The sequence below is a fragment of the Ascaphus truei genome, chromosome 2 (assembly GCF_040206685.1).
Source record: "Ascaphus truei isolate aAscTru1 chromosome 2, aAscTru1.hap1, whole genome shotgun sequence".
Lineage (NCBI taxonomy): Eukaryota > Metazoa > Chordata > Amphibia > Anura > Ascaphidae > Ascaphus > Ascaphus truei.
The window spans coordinates 379426696-379452314 of record NC_134484.1 but is presented as its reverse complement, the minus strand read 5'-3'; the positions used below and the strand labels follow the sequence as shown (position 1 = coordinate 379452314).

At 44.0% G+C, this 25619-nt stretch overlaps 1 protein-coding gene across 4 annotated transcripts in view; it reads right to left on the bottom strand.

Moving 5' to 3' along the window:
• Positions 1-15849, bottom strand: part of HYCC1 (hyccin PI4KA lipid kinase complex subunit 1) — an 89928-nt gene extending 74079 nt beyond the window's left edge. For 2 of the 4 annotated variants that reach the window (XM_075587137.1, XM_075587136.1), the window contains exon 1: positions 15521-15845. The gene's annotated coding sequence lies outside the window, so the exon portion shown is untranslated. Of the gene's footprint in view, positions 1-15520 lie in introns of all 4 variants that reach the window. The other 2 variants (XM_075587138.1, XM_075587139.1) reach the window with 2 other exon arrangements.
• Positions 15850-25619: the final 9770 nt, after the last annotated feature.

Below are 25619 nucleotides of genomic sequence, written 5' to 3'. Positions count from 1 at the left end.
AGCAGCAAGAATTGTCATTCAGTTAACAAGAGAGATACCTGCTCCAAATAAACCAAATGCAAGCCCCCAACATCAAGTCGCATTGACAATGAAGTAGAAGACTTTTACCATGAAAATCAGCCAACTTAAAAGGAAATTGCCACCTCATCCTCATTATGGAATATTTCATTGCAAAGATTGGTGCCCAGCAGAAAGACAAAGCATCAGTTAGCAAGTATTGTTATGGCAACAGAAATGAACATGGACAGATTGGCAGAATGTTAAAACTTCTACATCATGAATTATTCCTTCAAGAATCATTCAAATAGAAAATGGACATGGAGTGGACCCAAAGGAATCAAGAATGAAATTGATTATAGCAGAGCTAAAAAGAAATGTGCGAGTCCAGAGTGAGTGCAAAGTCCTTAACTATTTTGACACCACAAGTGATAAACGATTGGTTAGCTCCAAACTCCATCTGAATGCAAAGATCGAAACAAGAAAACTGATTAAAAAGAGGACTAAAACAATTGTAACCCTCCTTACCCGGGTCAAAAAGTGTCGACATCAAATTGACAAATAACATGGCAGTGCTCAGTCTCTCATACCTGTTCAGGGTGCTGGGTCGGTGCAGGCTGGGCATGGATATTCAAGTAAAATAAGGATGGGCGAGAGGAACATTTATAGTTCAGAAAGGAGCTTTATTCAAAATCAGTTTAGAAGTCTTGCCACACAAGGACAGACCACATTAGACGTTAACTGGTTGCAAACTCTGTTGCTTCTTCCCGATAGTTCTCACTCACTGAACTGTGGAGTTCGTAGAGTTTGTTTCCCTTAGTATGGGAATCTCCTGCATATCGTCAATAATGCCCATCTCAAGTGAGCCCCCATTGGGAATACACTCTGCTTTCTGGGATCAGTATCCTATTACTTTGTACTGCATATTTCGTCCATGCCTATTGCATCAGGAGTTTAGGAAGGACCTTCCAGTGGGCCCAAACCAATTACGTTCCAGAGTTACCACTCTGAGAACTCCTGCTAAGAACATGCACACTCCTCTTTCCGTATGAGAACAATCTTGGGTCATTACTATAGGTGCTAACAATATAGCGCATGTTCCTTAACTGAAAATAATAATAAAACAGAGACAATACTCTTAATATACATATCTATACACAAACATATTTACAGGACGCAAGGTGAAGCCCTCTGAGGAACCTGCTTCTACAACATTGGATGGGGCTATACTGTATATACACACACACCCTTCTATCTCCCCATGGTGACAAAACTGGTCACAAGACCTGCAAAAGAGTGGCAAGCCCTTCTGCATAGTCATCCTACATCACATGATGGGGAGGGGCAATACCAGAGTAATCCCACCCGGTTAACCCCTTACATTAAATTAGAAGTCCCCAAAGGGGACTAAGAAAACGCAACTGTGATATGGTGTGGAAGACTAAGGAAAATAACAAAAGCCTGTAGACTAAAGCAACGACTTCTGGTTGAGATGAAGCCACATCTTTGCACTCAAACAAGACAAAGGATCAACAAGAAAAAGAAAAAAAATGAAGACAGTTCACTTATAAATGAAATTATACGAGAACACAAATAACACTGGGTATAATCCAGCAGAGGAAGAGCGAGAACAAGCCACCCATCATATACGATGCCTTCTACCAGAAGTGGCAAAGGCAATAAAAATCTATGATGGGAATACTTTGGAAGATGAAATTAGAACTGAAATCTTGAAAGAAGCTGGGGAGGAAGTAGAGAAATTCATTGCAAACTCGTAAAATGCTGCAACATACAGAACAGGAAAATTCCAGAACAGTGGACAGATGCCATAGTTATCCTCATCCACAAGAAGAGAAAGAAAACTTCAAGAACTACAGACCAGGCTACTTCCAATCAATTACAAGATTTTAACGAAGATATTTGTTAATTGGCTGCAACCTGGAATTCGCCCTGCCTAGAGAACAAGCAGGAATTTGCACTGGATATAAACACGAAGGGACACATCAAACTTGTACAATAAGTGATTTCCCAAAGTAAAGGATATGATCAACTGCTCATTTTAGGATTCGTAGATTACGAAAAAGCATTTAATTCGGTCTACACATCAGTAAAATAATTGGAAGCAAAATTCAGAGTATTTAAGTATTAACCCCTTTCAGTGCAGTATTAACCTCAATTGTGCCTTCCTGTGCAATACTTTGTTTGCTATCCAGCACAGAAAGGATTCATGTGTGTGTATTGCCTATTATGTGTGCTGTCTGTCTGCTTTGCGTTTGGGGCTGCACTTTAAAACACACAGAAATCAGTTGTAGCAAAATGTGTCCGAAAACGTAAATACTCATCCCAGAGCGTACAACAGTTCATTCAGAGCATTACTTATTAAATGTTTTAATATATAAAAATAAAGTGCTGTGATTACAGAAAAGAGATTACAAGAAACATAGTTACAATTAAAATAAATAAAAAGGATAAAACACAAAAAAGAAAACGCTATACATCACCCTATGACAGATAACTGGTAAGAGATGATGAGATATCCCGTATCTGGTCCCAGAAACACCTCTGTAGACATCCAATTATCATAAACTTTGCTCAGACTTAAATATTATTTCTTCCTATGTAAACCACATAAACCCAGCCCCTGTCGTAAATCAGCTGGGGGATTGACGGTTTTATGACAGAGGAAAAAAAACTCTTACAACAATGTTTGAATCGTGCCTCAGTATGTATCTGCACTCATAACTTCACTTCTGTAATAGTTACACACACGTGAGACACATCAATACATTCAGGCACTCACTGCGGACATAGCAAGACTAAATATGACCATCTTAATCCTACATTTAGGTGACCGATTAATCTGTCCCTTCTAATCTTTTAAACAGTGTGAGATGTCAGAACATGCCCCTCAGTGACAGTTACAGATTTGTTTCTTTAATTGTGCAGAGGAGATGACATCACAGGATATTCTCATTTTTAATAAAGTCACTCTTGGTTTGATACCTTCTGTAGCCACACCCTTGTCCACCCATAAGTCCCTTCCAGAGAATGCTTTGAAGCTGGCTGTAAAAAGACCATGTTTATAAACAGTTGTCACAGGGACCATATTTTATTCCCAAGTCTCCAGACATTTCCCTTATCTCGACTATCAGCAATATACAACCCATCTGGTCCTTTTAAGTGAGCTCATACTGGATAGGCACCCCCAATTATGCTATCTTTGAAGCAAAGCACAACCTGGAATTAGCCTGGGCTTGTCAAACCCAATACATTGTATTTTTAACTTCAAATTTTAGCTCATTAACCCCTTAACCAAATGGATTAAAATACATACCTGATGATTGTATTGTATGTCTTTATTTATATAGCGCCATTAATGTACATAGCGCTTCACAGCAGTAATACATGTGGTAATCCAATAAATAACAGATAATATAAATAACAGATCATGGGAATAAGTGCTTTAGACATTAAGGAAGAGGAGTCCCTGCTCCGAGGAGCTTACAGTCTAATTGGTAGGTAGGGAGAACATACAGAGACAGTAGGAGGGAGTTCTGGTAAGTGCATCTGCAGGGGGCCAAGCTTTATGTGCCATGTGTTCAGAATAGCCACAGTGCTATTCATATGCTTCTATGATGATATTATAAAGATTGCCTATATATTGTATGTTTTCAAGGCCGTTTTATAAAATAAAAAAAAAGGGATAAAGCAGAAAGCCTGATATGTTGCCACCTACTAGGCCCCTCAAGAGTTGAGGACAGGAAATATGAAAATTCCTGTGTGTTAACAGCACACCTGTGGATGAATTCTGATTTTTGATATTTTCAAAACCCACAACTTTGTTTCTGTGACTAACAGGCATGAATGCCCACCTTGTGTGGGGGGGCATCTTATTATGTCCCACTCATCGGATAACGACAGCAATTTATTTACTTTAACTTGAGTATAAAGAAATACCATAACCTAATGCTACCCTTGTCCTGATTGTGACGGACTCAGACACCCCCTTCCCCCCCCCCCATGAACATTTTTATTTGAATAGGGGGAGGATACAAAAAAGGAGACCGGGAAAGGAAATTGGAAGGGGGAGGGCACATAATGGGAGATTATTATTAGAGGCATGAGGGAGACGGCAGAAGAGAACATAAATATTGTAATATAAAAGCAAAATCGACACCACATTGGTCACATATTTCTCATTTTACTTTATTTTACTAGGCTCATAATGTGCCACATCTTTTCGATTCCCTTACCAAGTGTTGGTATTAAGCCTCGCAACACCACATCTAGTGGCTGAGACAATATGATTTAACAATTTGTTTTGTTTAAACTTCATGTTATCTGGTTCTCTGTGTAAAAGGGCTACCCATGGTGAAGGTGTTATCGTGGTCTCCAAAATCTCGCTTATAAAAATTCCAACACTTGGGCCCACAATTTTTATTTTTGGGGGGCATTACCACCATATGTGATACAATGTGCCTATCTGATTACAGTCCCAGAAACAGTTGAGTGTTGTATTTATTGACTCTGGCCAGGATCTGGTACCATCCATATAGTATCTTGTAGACATTTTCTTTGATTAATGTGTTGATATTTTGGAGATATTACCGCAGATGAAGGTAAATTTAAAAGGCTCCTGTTTATAAAGATGTAAAGAGAGACATATTTTAATCCCATCTCTTGCAAGACAACTTCCTTTATCTCATCAGCCCTATACAATATCATGTACTTTTATTGGGCCATAGAGGATAATCCACTAATGAAGTCCTCTTTGAAGCTCTGGACAGACTCAGGAAGAGTCTTGACCTGTCATAAACCCAATAATTGTATTTTTAAAACAACTGGCAACCACAAACCCCTGAAGCACCAGCATTGATTAAAATACATCTCATGATATTATCATGACAACCATCCTCCGTTATACATCAAAAAAAGAATGTCCAGACCTCCTAGGGAAAAGCGCAAGAAAAACTAAAAACAATAAAATAAAGGACAAAAAAACATAGTCTGAAACTGTAAAATTGTATTATACACGCATGGTAATACATATACACTGTATATCCTGAGGAAGCCGTAGTGTATGAAACACCTAGGGTTTTTTAAACCTTGTGCTTGCCGTAACTAGCACTAATGTCACATGCTCCAGAGCAGGTATTCTTTTTGGTCATACACTTAGGGTTGCCAGGCATCCAGTATATACGGGATTGTCCCCTTTTTAGACCCCCGGCGGGTGGCAGAGGAGCAGAGGATGGTGCGATCGATGGAAAGCGGAAGCAGAGGACTGAAGAGAATGGCAGTAGAGGAGAGCAGGGTCAGGGCCCGCCCCAGAAGTCCGCCTGGAAGTCAATGACAACTTCCAGTGTCTGCTGCCAGGACTCAGCCCCGACCACACTATCGGGTAAGTCAACTTGAGCTGCCGGGGGTTGATGAGACACATGGATGGGAGGGAGGCGTGGTGGTGAGAGATTGGGAAGGGGAACAGAGACTGAGATGAATTGGGGGGGGGGTGGGAGAGGGATGAATTGGGAGTGGATAAGAGGTTGGAGGGGCTGAGATGGATCTTGTGGCTGAGAGATGCAAGGAAAAGGGGGGCTGAGATAAGAAATGAATGGAGATGGGGGAGGGGGGAGGCAGGAGAAAGGGAGAGGAGGGGGAAGAGTGAATGAGAGGGAAAGAGTTGATTGTGGGTAGTCTTCCTTATACAATGCCAACTATGGTTTTGCAGGGAGTGGCGTTTGCAAGGAGAGAGATTGTTGCTGGTCAAGGGCTGAATAGTGTCGCGCATAACTCGGAGGGGGAGCAGTCGTGCCTGGGAGCAATTTTGAATATCAGTCAAAATGGATTTCAGTGTCCCGTATTATAAAAAAAAAAAAAAATACATAAAATGTGGCAACCCTACGTATGCTGCACATACGTAGGGAGCGGTAGCGCCCGCCAGGTGTCGGAGCAAAGGCCGTATCTGTTCTCTGAAGGAGGTTAACGCTTTCAAGAAGGGCGTGGGGGTCACTTATAACACCTAAGGCTCGCATACATTGGAAATACTGTATCTGTATTAGCATACTGTACATGCATAATACAATTTTACAGTTTCACACTGTTCTGTCCTTTCGTCGATTTTTTTCTTCTTCACTCCAAAGGCCGCGCTTTCGCTAGGAGGCCTGGACATTCTTTTTTTTTTTTAGTATAACGGAGGATGGTATTGTTATTTTTTATTTTCCAATCATTACCATTTGGGGCTCTTTGCGCTCGCTCCCTTGTTTGCACTTTTTGACCTTTAAACTTTGCCTCAAAATATATTTAAAAAAAAAAGAAGACTTCATAACTTTGTTTCTACAATAGTTAGATACACACACCATCTTCACTGTTGCATCTGTGTACTTAATATTCACAGAACACACAGATAATCACAGAGATTACATAAAGCCCCCAATAGTTGCACTCAAGGTAGATAACACTACAGGTGTGAGTGTCACAATACTGAGGCCCAAAAATAGCCTATTCCCCTAGTGGGGTCAGCCGCAAAAGATCACACTGAAAATAATAAAGTTTTAATAATCAAAGTTTAAAAGCCGACGAGACACCACAAAAATGCATGGATAAAGTCCCCAAGTAGGTGGGGGAGAGAGAGAATAGGCGATGTAAGTATATCTCAAGCCTAGATCACCATAGCAAGTAATGGTATTAGGGCTGACCGTTCAATACACAGACTCCCACAAACTATGTGTGGTACCGTAATAGCATAAACTCTGTACGAATATACAGCAATGCAAATAAAGTATATACTCCCCAAAGGACACAATATGTCATCAATTGGGTGATTATACGACCTGTATGCCGTGTGTAATAGGTAACTTAGCAGACAGCCGCAGCCCTGGGAAAGAACCGGAGCAGATCTCGCCTCCAAACACCAACCGCATGAACGTCAACGTGATTACTTGCTATGGTGATCTAGGCTTGAGATATACTTACATCGCCTATTCTCTCTCTCCCCCACCTACTTGGGGACTTTATCCATGCATTTTTATGGTGTCATCGGCTTTTAAACTTTGATTATTAAAACTTTATTATTTTCAGTGTGATCTTTTGCGGCTAACCCCACTAGGGGAATAGGCTATTTTTGGGCCTCAGTATTATGACACTCACACCTGTAGTGTTATCTACCTCGAGTGCAACTATTGTGGGCTTTATGTAATCTCTGTGATTATCTGTGTGTTTTATGCCTTCCCTTCTCCCATGCACCAGGTAGCTACTGTTTATGTTGTGGTTGTTTGTGTGGTGAGCGACGTGTTCTCTGTGTACCATAGTGTACTTAATATTCACGCCTGAATATGAAATAAGACCACATAACTTCTATTTTTGCTTCAGAAATATAAAATACATTGAAATTATATCAAATGATTTCTTTCGTCTAATCGCAATGGTTACAAATATCTATTTCTTATTCTTGCGAGTTGTTCGAGGCCCAGGTAATTCCACATTTAGTAGATTTGCACACTTTTTGGAATGCTTTTTCAGCCCACCCTCTAGTACTGTATTTGCAGAATCTTTTGAGGAAAAAAAAAATGGGGGATGTTCATTTGTTTCTGGTCAGAAACTATTTGTGATGCTAGATTTCCTGAAACCCAGGTTTTTGACTAGAGAACCTTAATCCTTAAAAAAAAAAAAAAAAAACCACAAACAAAATTAAATTAGGCCTGGTCAGTGGTGCGACAGGCCACAAAAACAATTCTTGTATTTAATGTTAACCTCTCATGTGCCAGGATTGATTAAAAAGGAGAGAGAGAGAGAGAAATAATACGGGACTCTCACATCCACCACCAGTTTAAATTCTTTCAAATCTAAAGCTGTCTCACATTTTAATCTGGCCTGTAACTGTTTCATACGCCCATAATATATATTTTCTTTAACTGTGCATGCAATGTCTTGTATATAATGTATACCCTGTTCATTTATGTAACTGTATTTGTAACCATGTATTATTTGTCATCATAACTCTATGCCCAGGACATACTTGAAAACGAGAGGCAACTCTCAATGTATTACTTCCTGGTAAAATATTTTATAAATAAATAAATAAATAAATATATATGCAAATATAACTGTATGCTCATCTGCATGTCTTAGGCAGGTATGCAACCCCGCCTTTCCCCATTATCACCCAGCATACAGCACTTCCACTGCAGCAAGGGATTCTGGGAAATGACATGCAAATGATCACACAGTGTCACTTTTTGCCTCAATAACCATTTTTAACATGGTTCCCTATAGGCTTAAGCTTGCTGCATGGTCACAGCTTTGAGCACAGCCAGGGTTAAGGTGCATACCCAGAAAACCACCCACAGACAGCTGTTTCGACCTGATGGGTCTCATCAGTGTGGGGTTGATTTTACTGGGAATGCAAGAGAGGCTATGGGATAGGCTAAACCATAATACTGAGTTAAGTTATGTGAGTAAAAAAAGTGACAAAAACCCTCCACAGGAAAGCAAATATGCAAATATAACTGTATGCTCATCTGCATGTCTTAGGCAGGTATGCAAACCCGCCTTTCCCCATTATCACCCAGCATACAGCACTTCCACTGCAGCAAGGGATTCTGGGAAATGACATGCAAATGAGCACACAGTGTCACTTTTTGCCTCAATAACCATTTTTAACATGGTTCCCTATAGGCTCGCTTCTCGGCCTTTTGGCTAAGATCAAGTGTAGAGTCTGTCCTGTGAAGGATGGCCCTAGTTGCATCACTGAGATGGGCGGATGCAAAGTAGCCTGGGCATTTTTAATCTTGCACCCCAGGCTTGGAACCCCTGGGGAGCATCACTTGCTGCACTGTGGATGGCTGTTTGGGCGGCGGCCTCCACTTAAGAGCACTTGATCTGCACAGATGATTTTGCACCGTCCCCTATTTTTCCCGCACTTGGCCCCCCTTATTGCCTTCCGCTGAGGGGACAAGCCATTATTTTTGTCACCGCCTGGCCTTGCACGGGGCCGGGCGTGCACTCGTGCACACCCTTTTTGTGTTTGTACGTCTGAGCACCTCCTGCACTGCATCACAGAGCACTGGAGCACTCGCACTATGGATTTTTGATGTTTCGTTTGTTGGGTTATCGTCACCCCTGTCTCCGGAGAGCAAAGACTGAGTGCTGGCTAGTAGTCGCCATCCCTTCGGGGGAAGATTGCGGGGGGTTAGTAGGCGTCAGCCGAACACCCTAAAGACTTGGACCCTCCTGCGGTGTCAGCTGCACTAGGAGGGAACAGGATGGACGTCGGATTCCTCGGATTACGACGTCGATGTAACAGCAGGACTCCAAGGTTTCGGCTGGAGAGGACTCTTATGGCACGGACTGGCCTACTCTCCGGAGCGGACTTTGTCACAAGTTTTGAGCACCTGGTCTCACTGGACCATGAGCACGGTTTTTGAGGTGGAATCACTTTTTCACCACCCGGGCTACAAAAAAAAAAAAAAGCTGTCTGTGGGTGGTTTTCTGGGTATGCACCTTAACCCTGGCTGTTCTCAAAGCTGTGACCATGCAGCAAGCTTAAGCCTATAGGGAACCATGTTAAAAATGGTTATTGAGGCAAAAAGTGACACTGTGTGCTCATTTGCATGTCATTTCCCAGAATCCCTTGCTGCAGTGGAAGTGCTGTATGCTGGGTGATAATGGGGAAAGGCGGGGTTGCAGACCTGCCTAAGACATGCAGATGAGCATACAGTTATATTTGCATATTTGCTTTCCTGTGGAGGGTTTTTGTCACTTTTTTTACTCACCATAACTAATATCTCTCTCTCTCTCTCTCTCTCTCTCTCTATCTCTATATATATATATATATAGTGGTCGACAAATCACCAAAAAATCTACACGCCAAACAAAATAATCTACTCGCCACCTTGTACCACACGTGTGCTGCTTGGGCCAATAGGAGCTCGCCACGATGTTAAATCCACTCACCCGGGGCGTGCAGATGTATAGATTTGTCGAACACTGTATATGTATGCATGTATGTATGTATGTATATTTTTTTTTTTTTTTTTTTTTTTAAAGATCGTGAGGCAGCACATGGATCATGATAAATTCACAGAGGGACAACGTTAGAATGGCACATTCCAAAACCCTCCTGCATGTTTATACAGACATATACACAGTGATATAAACATTATATACAGTGGTTAAGTTAAACCGGTTTATACCAAAAATGGTGATGCAAATTTTTTTTTTAAAGTGTAATTTTTCCCAAAATAAAAATTTCAAATTGAATTGGCAGTGTTCAAATTAAAAACAATATGGTATGAAAGTTTTGCACGTGTAAAAATAAAGAGAAATTGACCACTGATCACATAGCACACCCTAACACGTGCTTAAATTTAGAGCACTACAGCAGGGCCCCGGGTATACGGCGGGTTCCGTTCCAGAGGCCCGCCGTATTGTGAAAATCGTCGGAAAGCAGATCCGGTGATTTTCACTTCTGCGCATGTGCAACCTATGGTATGTGCGTGCAACCTGCGGTCTGCGCATGCGCGCCGGGCGCACCCGCCCGTTCTGCGCATGCGCGACTTAGGAACCAACATGGCGTCCCCCTTCTCGGTGCCGCCGTATCAGCGGATCGCCGAGAAGCGAAGCACCGGGAAGCGGGGCCCTGCTGTATATAGGCATATAGGCCATAGTCCTAATCCAGAAGGTAAAATACTCTGAGTGTGCACCAACGCAAGAAATACAAGTTTGGCCATGCTCACCTTTTTTTTCACAAAAGTCAGACCCCTTGCTGTCACAAGGTCTAAACTGCCATACAAAACAAATGTAAAAAATGTACAAGCATCTGTAAAAGTGCTATTCCAGCAAGCAGTTAAACAGCGGAGGATTGGTGGGACAGCGGACCCAGGAAAAAAGCATCAACAACTCACCGTGTAAGTGAAACGCATGGGAAGAGGTTCCCGTTTTTGTCCTCAGTATATTTTATGTTCTTACCCGGTGAGTTGTTGATGCTTTTTTCCTGGGTCTGCTGTCCCACCAATCCTCCGCTGTGCCACCAGAATCCTGCCCTCCGATTGGAGCGACGCACAGCAGCTTTGCAGGCTTCCTTACACCGGATTTTCACTGCCAGGTTGTATGGAGAAGGCGCATCACACGGAGCCGCCATACTCCTGACGGTGACTTCAGAGATGCAGGAGGAACTTCTACATGGAACGGGGCTTCAGAGGTAATTCATTTCTACTCTGTTGTGCTTACCCCCACCAGTTGTTCCAACAAGCCCCCAGGCACATTCCTTTCAACACTCTGTTAGTCTTCATCTCCTACTATCAACTGTTTGACACATCTCTATCATTGTATACACCTGCATCTTCAGCGTATATAATACTATGTACTATAACTTGGGTGCGCAAAGTGGGTGACACGAGATTTTCTGGGGGGTCGCGTCCATTAAAGAGGCCCCGCGCTTCCCCAAAAGGCATTTAAATTAAATGCTAGGGATCGTGTGAGGCCTCTGTAAAATTCCCTGACTTCCCTTACCTTTCCATCAAGCGGCGCGTCGTCACAGTAACCAGGCGGCAAATGACGCGGTGGGGGTCACGTGATGTCGCGTTTCCACGGCAACCTGATGTCACGTGACCCTGCAGTGTCATTTGACGTCAGAGCCATCCAGGAGGGGTGGGCGCGAGCAGGGGGAGACCAGGATGAAAACTTTGCGCACCCCTGTACTATACCATACCACAGGACTTTTTAGTTCTATTATTTTGGGCTGTTCCTTGAGCTACGAGTGGCTGTTGTTGAAAATCTATTCCAGTAAGTAGTCTAATGTCCGTGATGTGATTTATTGCAAGACTCATCACTGCAAATATTCACCGATATTCTTTGTTACATCAGTCTCATTACTGCACCACAGAAATTGCTTAGAGATGTGTAAAACTTTAGCTGTAGTTGGCATTCCAGGATAAATGTGCTCGTTTTTCATGAAACATTAGTACGCATCGTTAAAAAAAAAAACACAAATTTTTTTTTTTTTTAAAAACCAGAACAAGGTCATGTGGCCTTTTACTTTCCGCCATTTTGGCTAAATTCCGACTGACATTGGCAAAACAAATTGAGTAATGCGAATTTTGCAAAAACAGGAAATTCAAGAAAAATTGGTTCTACTGTAAGTAGATTTGAAGACATTCACACATTTCTAGAATTGAAGCAGCATTGTCACATTGCTGCACATGAGCTCCTCGAGTACACTGTCCAATAATGCTGCATTCAAAGTTTTCAAATCTAAAATCGGTAAAGTTAATAAATACCACACCACCTCTTAAAAATTAGAACAAGTGTTACAGCAGCAGTGCCACAAAACCAGGGAGAGCTCAGGTAAGCTTAAAAACACAAAACAATACAACAAACCAACGAACAGCACGTACCGCTACTTTAAAACAAGATGTAGGGCAACAGGGGCAAAGCAATTTCACTTTCAGGTTGAACGTATCAGGCACCATAGCTTTAACAAAAAAAAAACTCCTCTCAATACTCACAATATGCAGTCACACAGACACATTATCACCATGATAAACTCGCATCTACATCTAAGCTTTTTGACCTAGTTTCACTAAATAAATACTAACCTACCCATTTGGAAAATGAGAATGGAAGCTCAAGCACAATTCCATATAATGCATCAATCCCATGTATGCTTGGGCTGGAGAAAACGATTACCGTCATTTCTGTATTCAGTGTCATTACTTATCGTAAGTCACTCTGTTGCATGCTCTGGAAAACAAAGAACAATTCCTGCGCCCTCTGGGAAGCACACCGGTACACATTTCATTTGTGCACAATATTTTCTTCTCCTTGTCTAAAGTTACAACATTAGTGATGCAATGAGGTTCTCTACTGTGTTTGTAAATAGAATTATCCAAGACACATTACCACCATGTCCTTATTCATGTTCAATTGGGCGTGGGGGGGGGGGGGAGAGAATTATACTTGATAGCAAGCCAATGCATCATAACTATGGCAGGAACATACCACATAATTAATTGCCAGTGTGAATTCAACGAAGAATTGATTGAAATCAGTTCAAATGAAACATTGCCTGTGTAAATTGTACAGCGCGATTACCTAGAAATATGCCAAGTGCGGACTTACAAAGAGCATTTCGAAAAGGTGATGCTGGACATATGGAAAAAAAATTTAAAAAAAAAATCATTTAGAATCGGAAATAAAAAATCAGTGTAATAATTTGTTTAAAATATGTAAAAAAAAAATCATGTTTGTTTGAGAAATGCAGGTGATCCCGCAGTGGGACTGAAAGAGAAGTATAGTTATATTAGTTTATTGTACATTATTTTCTGCTAGTCGCTAGAGGCAGGATCTCCGTGAAGACTGAAGCACTGATGTCAAATATTGTAATCTAATTTCACACACACACTTGCTTACTTTTTTTTTTTTAACAGATAAACTGTAGGAAGCAAGGGCTCTGCAGAGCATTATTTTCAGCTCCAGAATCCCCTTCCAGTAGATACAAAAATGGAGGTCCAAGACTCCCACATCAAGCAGGCCAATAGGAAGCCACATCATCATCTGTCGCAGCTTTTACTGGCCCGTGTCACACAGGCGATTTAAATCTTCATGACGTACCGGTGCATCTTCTCCGGTAAGTATCTCAGGAAACAGGGGGTCCCTCAGAGTTGAAGGTAACGCGGATCAGCTCTGGAGACCCCCTGCTTCCCACCTAAAAAAAATAAATAGGGGGTGAAAGGGTTTGGGCTGACAAGGTGGGACGATGCTCCTACATTTGTTTTGCTTTATTTCAATTACTTTTTATAAATACAGGACCACTACACTGAGTTTGGATAGTTCTTTCCCCTCCATATACCAGTGCTAAGGATTTGATTTATTTTGTCAATCTAGTCTAGAAAAACTAAATACAGACATTATTGTGCCATAATTCTAAATAGAAAATCAACAAGCTTGTATCTTCTCTCTCTCACATTATGGACCTTGCAAACAAGAAAAATAAAAGCTAGTTGTAAAATCCAACACTAGAAGACACCTGTGTAGAGTACGACAACTTTATTTGTATTTTCGTGGAGCCTAAAGGCCAAAGCAGAACTCTTGCATAACATCTATATACATTTCCTGCAAGTGGTATACATGACATAAAAAGGGCTCAGCTCTTCACTTACACATTGTTTCCTCCGTCGCATGGGTGTAACCAGTCTGGGATGAGTGTACTAGGAGGCAGAAGGCACTGGGACATTTTTTTGTCAAACCAGTTCCCCCTCCTTTTTTTTTTTTAAATTTTTTTCTTTACTTACTCCAAAGTGAAAACAGATGACATATTCGGACTTCAGTATTCCTTCACATCTCCTTTCAGTACACTGCCTCCCTCTACCTACTAATAATTTGCATCCATTCAGAAATGAAAATGGTGCTCTGTAATTATTGCTTGGTACAGCTAGATCTGCTCTGTGGTTAGGGAATGCAATCCAGTTTAGTGTATATTTGACTGTGGTAAAAAAACAAAAATACAGCTTAACTCTGTCGCTGCCAGAGCAATAATATGCAAAGCGCTGACTCAAGCAATGAGGGTTGTGTAACCCCAGTAGTAAGGGGTTTGACAACCTTATTCTGCACAGGGTCATACCCTTGAACGGTACCTATTTCATATGTCCTGTACATTTTTTAATCAGGTGTACCTAATGTACCTATTTCTGCCTGTGTTTGAGAGCTAAGGAGCCCTCAACTGTCTTCCACAGTCCACTCCACATTGGATGCAGCTCAGAGCCTACAGCTACAAGGTGTGTGTGAGAGATTAATATAGATAGAATAGATCAAATGTGTCTGAATATATAGATATATACACACAATAAATACTAGTGTTTTCATGGTAAAATGATATTTGCGTATAATAAATAAATTGCCGGTGCCTTCATAGGAGGTCCTCCATTTGAGTGCAAGCTCCTGTATCCCACATTGACAGAGGAATTAAAGTGTACAGTGCCTATTTTCATGTGCCCAGTGCTGGAGGGGGGCAGCACAGGGTTGTCTAGTAACATCACACACTAATCTCTTTTCCCCCAGCACAGCACCATTCTTGATCCTGATGCTTCACAGCACCGATCTGTGCAATGAATTCCTTTGGATCATATACACTACCCCGTGCACTTACTAAACAGAGGGGAAATAACAAGAAATGCCAAACTTCCTCCAACTGCGAAGCTGAAGATAAAAATACATAAATTAAAAAAATAAAAAAAACACACAAATCAAACACTATTCAGTCTCTGGCCCAAATAACACAGAGCAAGCTTATCCGAATCGATATATTTTTCTGGATTAACTAAAATCCCCTTATTATTAGCAAGATAAAACCGGTGAAACAAAGGCATCTTCCGCCTGTAATGCAAGAGATCGTGAAAAGAGGCAATAGGATGTGGCACAATAACGTTTAGGGGGCTGCCCACGCCTGGATGTGGATCATATAAGGATCAAAAGAGCTGTGAATACACACACTTCTATTAATAAAGGCTTGAGAAAGTGGATCAGTACTCACACAAGAAAGTTGTAGAGTGGGGGAAGCTTTCTGGACGAGCTGGTTTGGGTTTGCAGAACAAACTTTCTGAGCATTTGCAAGGCACTGATCTCACCAGGATAAGTCCCGGAAAAAGTCTGAGCAATCCTGGTGCAAAGTGAAGCAGAGGATCTGCCCGTACAATCCCCGGGTTGCAGCCGTGCAACACTAGCCACTGCTGGGCTAACGGAGACTCTGCCGCCTGCACGCTGGCTCTTCAAGTTGTCCCCTCCCTGTCTGCGAGCTGTCAGTCAAACCGCACCACGTGACTCAATATACTCTTCATTCGATGCGTTCTGAATAGCGCTTCTGCAGTCCCGTGTCCGTGACGTCATCAAGCCACGCCCCGAGCATGGAATCGATGACTGCAGACCGGTGCTAGCTGTGTGATGCTGCAGTCCCACTGAGGACTGAACTGACTTTGTGGGACTGTCTATCTCGGGTACTTCAGTGGAGCCTCACAGATACACGTCATTGTTGAATTCAAATGCTGAGGGTTTTTCTTTTTGTTTTGACACTCAAATCTCATTGGCCCTGTTTGACATTTCTGAACTGTTTTTCTGAGTGCATGATGCTATACAAAGATTATTCATGGAGGTGTGTAATAGGTTAAATCTGTGGTATTTGATCCTTTAAAAAAATCAAACCAGTATAAGTATTTTAAAAACATGTACAAACTTTTAAGGGCTATTTACTAAAGTCTACCGGTTGCGAAACCAGTGCACAATAATTACACGAGATTTATCATAGAAAAAAACTCCAATTCTTCTTATTGGGATTCCTTTGATAGATATGGTGCTGATTTTTGCATTTGTTTTGCCCCAGTTTTGCAGCCGGACGCAGGGCCGCCAACAGAAATCATGGGGCCAGGACAAATGAAAGGAGCAGCCCCCCCCCCCCTCCAACCCATAGCGAAACCTACCACGAAAACATTTTTTTAGCGCGCAACTTTTACTTAACTGTTTTCTTGTTATTGTAATACGTAAAAAATTATTCCAATGCAATCTGTTTATTTTAATATTTTCAACAAAAGACATAGATACCCAATGCTACATCCAATGTGACAAAAGGCCTGGGGGGGTTCAGTATGGGCCTGGGGGCGGAGGGGGGGGGATAGCAGGGCCAGAGGAGGAGGAGGAGGTGGGGGGGAGTTGGATGATCAACTTTGTTAGAGCCCGGGCGGGAGGATTTGGAGGGGGGAAGGAAGGCACGTGGGGGCCTGCTGTACCGGGCGGCAGCAGAGGAGGAACCGGGAAGGTAGGGACGGGGCCTGATGCCTCGTGGGGGGGCGCCGCAGCCTGTTACCGTGCTTGCCGGTAGCAGGGCCTAGAGGGGGGGCGAGTTGGTTGATCTACTTCGTTAGCCATGTCGGGGACCTGCAGCCTGCTGTACCAGGCGGCAGCAGAGGAGTAACCTGCTCCAGATGGCCCGAGGTGGACAGGGTAGAATGCTGAGAAGGTAAAACACGGGGGATGGGGACGGTGGTTTGTTTGCCTGCTCGGTTAGGGACCGGGGGGGACGAAGGATGTTGGTTATGGAGGGGCCCGCGGTATGGCACCTTGGGGGTCCGGTAGCCGGTAGGCTACCGGTAGACTCAGGGCTGGTGGGGGAAACTCAGCCTGTGACACAACACACACAGAGACACAACACACAACAGTACACACTGTACACACACAACAGTACAGGGTAATACAGATACAAAAATTACAGTACAAATAAGCAGTGCTTGACAAACCAACCAAAAATCTACTCGCCAAACCAACAAATCTACTCAACACCTAGCCCCGCCCTTTAAAAAATAAATGTAATAAATTCCTAGTAAGAACTAATAAGACTCGTTTTTTACATAACAGTTTATTTATTGTATTACATTTATACTTTACTACAATTAGTCCTTGTTACATAGTTACGTGTGTGTGTGTGTGTGTGTGTGTATTACACCCCCTGCAGCCTCCTCTGTGATGGACAGAAGTGAGGTGGTGACTCATGACCTGTGTAAGCCTATCAGGCTAGGTACAGATCATGAGCCCGCCCCTTCTGGAATCCTAATCAGAGGAATGGCCCAAAGTTAGAGCAGTCTTGCTCTGCTTTCCTAGGTAGGAGCATGGGCTGTCAGACTCTCCCATGGCGTGGATGAGCTGGCCCACCCTAGGCCGAAAGGCCTAGAGAACATCAAGACTCAAGGCCCCATACTATGGGGGCGAGCACCATCTGAAGTCCTGGAATGTTGGGCAGTATCACCTATGCTGTATGAAGAGTTGCAGCATATACAATAAAGCTACCTGTTCATTATACCTCTGCATGGGTGTCAGTTCCTGGGCAGGAGGGGTAAAGAGTGCAGTGGTGGGGACATTCATACACCAAGGATCCCATCACAGCTGGAGGCGCTGACACCATGAACCAGAACCCAGAGACAACCCAAAACCCTGTCCTGTTGCCCTGTACCACCGCGGCAGACTCAGCGCTTCTGTACTAGCAGGAATGCCTCAGCACCACACTAGATAGTAATTCAGGCCTTCTCTCAGAGGGGGAGGGGGGGGAACATGGTTTACATACATATTGAATTAAAAAAAATTTGGAACTGCAGCTTTAACCTTATTGCATGTCTGGTTTGGAGCCAACTACTAGTTTCATAATGCAGAGGCTTAAGTTGATGACCGTAAAAGTGTTACATCGGTCTTTGAGTGGTTTGCTGGCTATGTACTTGGACTTACAAGTACCCACTGAGGGAATGTAGAGAAAACCTGCACAAAAGTGTGTTTGGCCTAAGCAGGTGAAACTGCGCCTTTAGTACAGCATTCTAAAGCTTAATGTAAATTATGTGAAGTAAACTTAATGAGTGCTTAAAAAGTGGCATATTTAATGTGCTCATGCCTACAGAACAGCCATGAGGCCTACATCTCACCTTACCTCCTCTGTTGAAGGAACATCCGAAACATGGGTCAGGAGGAAGTGTTATGATGTCATTTTATTGCGACCACGTGACCGGACTTTGTCGTGGTTAGGAGAGGCAGCCCGGACAGACGGTGGGCGAACACACAGTCCTGCGGTGAGAATCTTCCACCGACGAGCTGGTGTAACCGAGTGACCAGGACCCAGGGTCACCTACCAACAGCTTTATTCACCCTGAACAGGGACAGATTAGCCATCAAGTGCAGGGACCTCTTACAGCTCTCCCTCCCCATGTTTGTAGGGTTATATATGTAGGACCAGCTGTCTTTAACTCCATCCACACCCACACTTTGTGGTTACCGGTAGTTTTACTAGATTGATAAGATTTTGATCCTCACTGAGTGCAGTAACGTAACGTATTGATCTTTGTCTGTCTGCTTCTTTTTAAAGTTCATGTGGTACATCCAACTGAGTGACCGGGACACAGGGTCACCAACCAACAGGTTCATTCACCCTCAATAGGGGCAGATTAGCCTACAAGTGCAGGGACCTCACACAGCTCTCCCTCCCCATGTTTGTAGGGTTATGTATGCAGGGTCAGTTTCCTTTCACTCCATCCACACCCATACTTTGTGGTTATTTGCAGATTGCTAAATTTTGATTCTCACTGAGTGCAGTAACGTGGTGATATTCACCTATCACCTGTCACCTGAGATCAGACTCCAAAAGACTATTCATGGTCCCAAGACTCAACAAAGTATCCGGACGTTCCTCCTTCTCCTTCCGTGCACCCCAAAACTGGAACAACCTACCAGAGACTCTCATATCCACCACTAGCTTAAGTTCTTTCAAATCTAAGGCTGTCTCACACTTTAATCTGGTCTGTAACTGTTTCATACGCTCATAATATATATTTTCTTTAACTGTGCATGCAATGTCTTGTATATAATGTATACTTTGTTCATTTATGTAACTGTATTTGTAACCATGTACTGTATTATTTTGTTTTACTCTGTGCCCAGGACATACTTGAAAACGAGAGGTAACTCTCAATGTATTACTTCCTGGTAAAATATTTTTATAAATAAATAAATATTAGTGATCCTTGTCTGTTTGTCTCCTTTTTTTTAAAGTACATGTGTTACATCTGCCTCACAGCATAGGGGCACAGTGGACAGTTTCACTGATTAAGTAGCAGCAATACACTGGTCTATGCTATACTATTACCTTATACAACAGTGCACAACCCACACACCTCTTTAGCGTCCGTTATTTGGGTATCAGTGATAGGGACAACAGAGACCTAGACTATAGGGTAGCTCTCCCTTTCCCTTTATCAGTTCCCCCTTTCCCCTGTTTGTAGGGGTATGTATTCAGGGATATACGTCATCACCGACTCCCACCAGACTTAGAACTCAGAACTGACTTGGGCTATTATTGCCAGTCATATTCTGGCTATTATATATTGTCTAGGAGTACTCACTGATGTCATTTTGTTTATATGTGGTCCCTACTATTTTAGTTTTATATGATAATAAATTGGTTTTAACGACGCTCATGTTACTAGACTGGGGACATTTTGTCTCATTCATTGTGGAGCTATACATCGTTAAAAATTGTTGTTGGAAGTGCCACTATTAATATAGGACCAGCAGTCTTACTATTGTATATCTGTGTAGCAATGAGTGCACGTAACTTGCACCCTAATATAGCGCCAAAAGTGTACTCAGCGCTTCACAAAGAATACAGCACAGGGAATTATAATTATACAATAAGTGCAGCAAAATCAGACAATAGGAAAGGAAATCCCTGCCCCGAAGAGTTTACAATCTAGTCCTTAACAGTTGTTTCTGTGTACTACATCACCCCTCCCCCCCCCCATCCCGCCAAGTTAACCAAAACGAATACACAACACCTCGATGGAGCACACAGCATTTATTTATTACAAAACCAATACAACAATTATAATATAGAAATTAAAACACTGTGGGCCTTACAACCAAGAGGGGAGTGAAGCTACCTTTAACCATAGCCAACCTCAGGAGGCGAATAGCATAAGGCTGCCTCAAGCCATACTCCTTTGCTACCTCCCACACACACAATTTGGGGACCGATCCATTTTGTTCCAGAACTCAAACTCTGGCAAGGGTCCCACGCCTGCTGTGACAAATTTCTGCTCGAACCTTTTTTTTCCTTCTTTAAAACATTTGATTAAAATAGTGTGAATAAAAACAATTGTACATATAACTCAAATTTTATTAACCCATCACCATATTAGCAGCCACTATTTCCACGTTCTTTTTAATTAATATAAACCAGGGTGGGCCACCAGGCTGCTGTGTGGCTGCTATCCCCTTTATAAGGTAAGTGGCCCCTCAGGGGCACCTTTATTTATACCCCACCCAACTTAAATTCCCGCCCAAGAACAGCTGCTGTTGCTGACTGGATTCGAGCTCCCTGATACAGGTGCTCTGGCCAGTTACAGCCTCAGCCAATCAGGGGCTGACAAAACACCACCTCAGGGAGAGGGGCCCCTGGAGGTCAAGCCGCCCCCCTCGTGACACCCTCAGCCAATCAGGGGCTGACAAAACACCACCATGGGGAGAGGGGCCCCTGGAGGACAAGCTGCACTCCTGGTGACACCCTCAGCCAATCAGGGGCTGACAAAACACCACCTCAGGGAGAGGGGCCCCTGGAGGTCAAGCCGCCCCCCTCGTGACACCCTCAGCCAATCAGGGGCTGACAAAACACCACCACGGGAAGAGGGGCCCCTGGAGGTCAAGCCGCACTCCTGGTGACAGTTTTGCGCAAGTTGATATCTGACGTTTATACACTGTGTGATGTTTTAGACACTGGAATGAGAAATTAATGCACTTTCTATCAGAGGATGTGATAGTCCATCAGTGCAAGTTACCTAATATTTAAAGTCCCAAATAGATTACATCATAGGTTTATTAAGCAAAGGCAATTGAAACTTCCTGGGCAGAGACAGATTTGTTAAAAGCCCTTTGCTGACTCATTGGAACATATAAATGGAAACACATGTGTCACACTCTAATGCAACCTATATACAGGTTACATCAACAGAAAAAACTACTTTAATAATACTTAAAATAATTAAAAATACAGTATCTATAAAATGATAGTAGTGGTACCTAAATGAGAGAAACAAAAGTTAGTCATCAGATAGTAAACTGCACATATTTGGGGTTAGAACCTATATAGATTCATATATGCTAACAATAGAAAAAATAAGAATAAAATCTAGTAGACGATCTAATGAAATAATATGTAAACAGTATGTAACAATGTTTCCCCCACCCTCTGAGAGATTCCCCTGTTACCAGGTGCATGGTGCTGGCTACCTGCTGGTTCACAGAATGCTGAGTCGACCGCCGGTGGTAGTGGGGACATCAGGACAGGCTCCTGGGGTAGATGACTGGTCTTTATCTCATGGTGATCAGCGCCTCCATCTGCTGCAGGCTCCAGAAACATGAAGGCAATCCCAGCAGGAGAACTTACTCTACTCCCCCTAGATAGATTGCAAACCAGGCAGGAGTATATTGGAACAACTGGAACACTTTATTCCTTCTCTGCATACACAGCATAACAATCTCTGTCTTCACAGTACAACAGGCCCCAGCCTTAGGATGGTCCCTAGACATCCACCCCTGGCCAAGGTCACCAAGGGCAGTCCTAGATCTTCCCTGACTCTCTAATAGAGTCAAAGGTATAGGTACTCACCCCACTCCCCTAAGGGGAGGGGACAGTAGGTGCCAATGCTCGGGTCACCTCTGTGTGAGTCCTGTCTCTCAAGGGGAGAGACACACAAACTAAATTTAGGTGTGCAACCCCTAAGTACTGGGGGGGGGGTCCAAGCTCAGAGTTGTCCCCGCAGGTGTCTAGGGGTCCTCGGGTGGTCCACGTGGGTGTCTGGGGTCCCCGCTGGCCTGCGGTACCAATCCTGTGCCAAAAAATAACCTGCGGGAACCACCCAAGGACCCCCAGACACCCATAGGGACCCCGGACACCCGCCTTGACCACCCGAGGACCCCCGCTGACCTCTGGTATCAATCCTGTGCATAAATAATAAAACATACTTTTATTTGGTGTACAGGGGGTGGGTGGGTTATGTATTGGTGGTTAGTACATATTGTAATGTTTATTGGGGCAGAGGGGGTAAGTGAAGGGCCAAGTACCCCCTTCAGTCACCCCTCTGCCCCCAATAAACCTGCTGTTGTTCCTTAACCCCTTCATTGCCTTAGCGGTCAGACGCTAAGGTAATGAAGTTGCCTGTTAATGCATTTTTCATGCATCTGATTCATGCCGGGTTGATATTAATGTGTATCAGCTCCGGAGACTCCCGGCATCAATCCGAAGCAGGAAAAATGCATTATTTTCCCATAAGTCCTCTCTTGGCACTTTTCGGCACTTCTCGGCATCTTCTCACCACCCTCATGGCAACTTTTCCTGGAGGGAGGATTTTGAGAGGAAATCGTCATTCTAGAGCTTCGATTAGCCCCGATAACCTACTCGAGGCTACTAGAATTGCACAAATGTGAAAAACTGCCGATAAGTGACTTATCACCGCTCGTTTGGCGATTTTTTTTGTCTCGCCCCCAAAAAATGCCGAAAAGTAATTTTATTGGCGACTTATCGGGGATGGCTGTAGGCATTTTTTTACACTTGTATTACTTTTATAAATTGGCTGGAGAGACACAGTGCAACATAACTGCAGTAAGTACCGCACAGTTGTACTTTAACCCACACCAATTATTCAATACATGGCTTGTCCCTCATCCCCCTGTGACTACTTAATTTAAATGGACTCGCTTGATCACCATTGCTCCGGGACTTCTTCCTACTATCCTCCAAGTCATGTACTCCCCTCCCGAAACCCAGAGTTCTGTTATTGTAACCAAATCAGCAGCAGAGAGAGGTGATTCATGAATTGCATGACACACCAATGCTTTGCAACTCCCTCCAGGCTTAAAGAGTAATTTGCACAGTAATAGTTATCAAGGTCCAAGAGCACAGCTGAGTGAGACTTATAATGCAATCTTACAGTAATACTGACCGCAAATTAGCGAGGTTGTGGTCTATAAGTGAGGATACTTATCAATAGGTCAGAAATGCCAGTGGCACTGAAATAAGTATAATGCACTCTTGATATTGCTGACAATGTATGCAGCACTGTACAATGTAGAATTTACAGGCAGAAAATGACGCTCAGTAGAGTTGACAATCTTTTTGAGATACTGTACATAGAAATAAAAAAAGACTAACATAAAGGCACAAGTAGTTAGAACATTGTATTGAACTGGGCTCCCCCACACTAGAAAATAAACAAAACGAAAAAGGAGTATAGCCTGGAGCTCCCGTGGCTCCTGGAGACCCCCCTCCCCGGAGCAGCTCGAGCGTGGGTGCCGAACGACCCGACGGCTGCTTCCAAGGGTGGGGGCTGGAGCAGGGAGCAGCGCGGCTTCTCCTGCCTGCGGCCGGTTGCCGGGGACGCGATCGGGCCGTTGCTAAGGCCGCGACCGCGTCTCTAAGGTCCCGGCGGCCGGACCAGCAGGGCGCCGCCATTGTACTGAGGATTGCGCATGCGCAGGGACGCATAGGCGCAGGGAGAGCCCCAGAGACAGGGATAGTTCGCGCGAGAGTAGGGGCAGCCGAGAGAAGGTACAGACAGCCCGGGAAAGCTTGCGCAAGCGCAGGGCAGGGTAGAGAAAGCCCGCGAACCCCTAGCCTACCAGGGAAGGCTCTGAGCTGGGACTACATGTCCCAAGAGCCTTTGCACGCCCCATGTGACACCAGGGAGCCAATAGGGCTTAGGGAGCCCAGGAGAGGAATTGGATAAATTTCGCGGGCAGAGAGCTGCGTGAGTCAGTCAGAGGAAGGTTGGAGGAAGGAACAGACAAGGGAAGGAGGTAGGGTGCAGGAGAAAGGGACTCCCCTGTATTAGGCCAGCACCCCCTTGGTCCAAGATAGTTGAGTTACCCTATGATAGGAGTGTTGCCAGGGACTGCCTTAGAGTAAGGGACCCTGTCACTCCAGTAGTTAGAAAGTCATTCGGAGACTAGTGGGTAATTGCTTAGGGAGGCCCTAGAGAGGGACGCTGCCATTAGTAAAGAGAGACGCTGCCCTAGTTTAGAGTGCTGCACTGTCAGAGTCACAGCGGGCATTGCTGTGAGGTCTGACAGGCAGGCACCTTGTTTAGCAGCACGTTGGCTGTTAGAGTTAGTGAGGCTTAGGGATGTGGGTAGTTAGGGGAGTGGCACAGGTCCTGACCCTTTCGGCCCATAGGAGTATCCCAAGCCACCATAGGTTGCTGTATTATAGGGACGGCCTATAGTGCAGCACGTGCCCCTTAGATAGGTAGGGACACAGTGAGGATTGCTGTTCCCGTGAAGCGGTTGGACCCACGTTGGGGTCCACAGAGACTGTTCCGGAGTGGGACCGCTCGAGCGGTCCACGTACAAGGAGTGCAGTGGAGGATCAGAAGGAGGCATCGCCCGACTGATCCTTTGAGAAGCTTGTTGCTGACCCGAGCACCGGAGTGCTCGGCAGGTATTATACCAACACATGTGCACCAACAGGCCTAGAGGTTCTTAGTGACTGCGCAGTCACCCATTGACTATCTCTGTAGGAGTACGGGACATTGGGTGGGGTTCTTGGGACACTGGGTGGGATCACCTGGTGTCGGGGAATCGTCCTGCGAGACGTCACTGTCAGTGTCTCCTCGTGAGAGGGACACAGGTTATTATTCTTTGTAAGTAAAGTCGTTAGTTATATAATCACTGTGTGTATGGTTTCTGATTGGGTTCCTATGTAGGGTCATTCTACACTTCCCTAGAATCCTACATAGGTGGAGGCGCTGAAAGAAGATCCGGTCCAGAGGATTCACCCCAGGCTCTCATTAGCGGAGGCTCAGACCTCCTGTGAGCCTGTAGGTATACGCACCACACCGGTAACACCACATGTTCTACTCACCCACACTATATATGAGATTGGGTGGGGTGGAATACCCGTTACATTTGGAGGCGCTGCTGAGATACCCCCTGGGGTGCCCTGTCCATTTTTTCCCCAAATTGTCCCGTCCCTATTTTTGTCACCATGTTTGTAAAGTCCGGACACGAGGTACATGCCTGGGCTTTGAGGCAATATCTAGAACCTGGCCAGGTAGTGG